This window comes from Nannospalax galili, unplaced genomic scaffold (assembly GCF_000622305.1).
Source record: "Nannospalax galili isolate Female #2095 unplaced genomic scaffold, S.galili_v1.0 scaffold173, whole genome shotgun sequence".
Taxonomy (NCBI): Eukaryota; Metazoa; Chordata; class Mammalia; order Rodentia; family Spalacidae; genus Nannospalax; species Nannospalax galili.
Window position 1 is genome coordinate 2,077,855 of NW_008334442.1, and position 2,729 is coordinate 2,080,583.

General features: G+C 34.3%; 1 pseudogene; it reads left to right on the top strand.

Annotated features, from left to right (window-relative positions):
- LOC103731040 overlaps positions 1 to 2,729 on the top strand; it is an 11,763-nt pseudogene that overhangs the window by 7,699 nt on the left and 1,335 nt on the right.

The window sequence follows — 2,729 nt, forward strand, 5'->3', positions numbered from 1 at the left end:
ATGACATGTTTTTAAGAAATTAAAGATGGTTAACCCAGTTTATATACATAGATTCTTAAATGTTTTATTTCTGCTAGAGTTATAAAACCAAAAAACCTCCTTTAAAACTAACTCAGGTAAGGCAGTCATGCTTCTACATAGAAAATAAAATATTTTGCATGTTTAAATTTTGTAACACAAAATTCAGTTGTGTGGTGTGAACAAGTCGTTGGCTTTTTTACCTTTAGTTTTTTTTCCAATTTTCATATCTTAATTTATAACAAGAAAGACCTATTGATGATGAAGATGGCAGTTTACACAAGACCTTTAACTTCATGGATGAATATGTTGGGGTGAATCAATAGTTTCAGGGACAAACCTTCACTGTGGAGTGCTAGCAGGCACCATTGTCTTACTTGAATTATTTTATAGTTGTAACTGAATGGACTCTGATAACTTCTCCAGTAAATTAGTCATCCCAGTGGACTGCCTACAGCATTTTTGTGAAAGCAGTAGAACCAAGAACAAAGAGACATTAATAGTATGAATCAGATTTTGCCCTGTGACTTCCCAAGTAAGTTGAGAAAAAAAAAATGACCTGGTAGGAAGGAAAGTGTGGAAGCCCAATTTTCTGAAGACAGAAGCAGTTTGTAAAATGACTCTAAATACTCAGTGATTTCTTATCTGTCAAGTACTAGCCTATTCAACTGCTCATTACAATTTTCTATTAGCATTTGATAGAACAGAGCTAGGTGAGCAGCCATTAACAAATAACTTGCTCCATTAAAGCAAAGACTCATTTGTCTCTTGCAACTTGTGCTACTGGGCACAGGAATACTTTTTAAATACCTATTATTCTTCCACTCATCTCACCACATGATAGAACATGTGGTGTCTTTAAAACCAAGATACTTTTAGGAATAAAAAGGTCTATACTTCAAATAATGTGAAGAGAGCCTTAACAATATGTAAGACGATTTAAATAGAAAGCCAAGCAATAATAGGCTTCTTGGTTTCCTACAGTGCCTGTATCTCTTCTTGGCATTACCTAAGATGTTAATAAACATTCATTGATGATTTCAGACTGCTAGAGTATCTCTACCATCCATCATTAATTCTGACTGCCAACCCTCTATGCTTTACCTTAGTCAAGTGGGTTCTGGGAAGACTGGTTTATTTTAGGATCATGAATGTGTAGCTTGGTGCAATGTCAGACTTGTAGCTCACTGTTGCACCTTCTAAAGTATCTAGCATTCACTTTTCCAACTGTCCAAGGTTCTATCTAAGTTCGTATGTTATGGTTCTTAAGTAGCAGCCAGTGTTCTTACAGAGAACTTAGCCTGTTGGAGAATGGGAACGTCCCAAGTATATAAAAAAGGGTTTATCATTAGGTAAGGAAAATAATGTCTCTCCATTTTTTTCCATTGGGTTAAATAAAGTTAAATACATAAATTTCATTAAAATATCCTCATTTTATGTTTCTTAAAATCACATCAAAGATTAATTCCATTATTTAATTTATCTGTCAAGCCTTTTCTTATTATGAAGTGAACGAGACATTTATTAACTCTGGTATGTACAAGATAATGTTCCAGAGGTTGCAGTGGGTGCATGTGTTAATGAGTAAGGAGTTTGCCTTCTAGTGATGGGTTAGTGCCAGACATCCACAAAGAGAACACCTGGGACTTACAAATGTGGAACCTAGCAGGGAATGATTCTAACAGTTTGCTCCAATAATTGGCTGCTGTTTTTTGGTGGCCTATATTATATAGAGTTAAACATCAGAAAAAATTGATGTTTTATAGTAGAAGGAATGTCACCAAGGAATTGTTTATAACCATCTCACTAAGCTTTTATGTTTCTCAAGAATATTCTGAGAATGTTTTCATCATGATTCATTAAGAAATTCACTGGTGAGAAAATACCAAAATTCTTTTAGAAAATTGGTAGCGATTTTTCTCTAGAAGTGAGGGTCAGGAGAGGGCTGTGTGCTCCAGTAAATGTGGACTTGTAAGTTTTCGTTGAGAATGTCCATCCAGAATGGCAAAAATAATCACCATTTTACATAAGTGATGGGGGTTGGATTTTAGTAAATATTTTTGGCATTACTGAACGTTTTACATAGTTTTCTTCCTTTAATCTAATTGTACTAAGTTACTCTAATAAATTTCTGAACAGTAGACTGGCCTTTTGTAGCTATGAAATCCTATTTGACAGTAGTGTTTTATTTTTGTGGTTAGACTATAAGACTCATTTATTAATTCTTGCACTTATATAGTAAGTGATATTAACGTATTATTCCATTTTATTCTCTTGTGTAATGCTTGTTATCAGAATTTTAACACTTTAAAGAATACTTTGAAAAAAAAGAATACTTTGGACAGATCTTTACATTTCCTTATTTCCTATGGTCATAGGAATTGTTTGGTTGAGAAGCATTTGCTAATACTTTCTTCAAAATAATGTGGGTCTGGTCCCATTTCAGACATAAATTTTAAGACTTTCTCAAAAATTATTTTGCTCAGATTTTCTACCACCTGTTGAAGCAATTTTTGCATTTGTATATTTCATTTAATTGAGCTTTCTCTTAATACTAAAGAAAACACTCTGAAGTCATTTTTAAAAGGAGAGTGTGAGCTGGGTATGGTGGTGCAGGCCTTTAATCCCAGTACTGGAGAGGTAGAGGCAGGTGGATCTTCGTGAATTCAAGGCCAGTCTGGTCTACATAGTGAGTTCCAGGACAGCTGGGG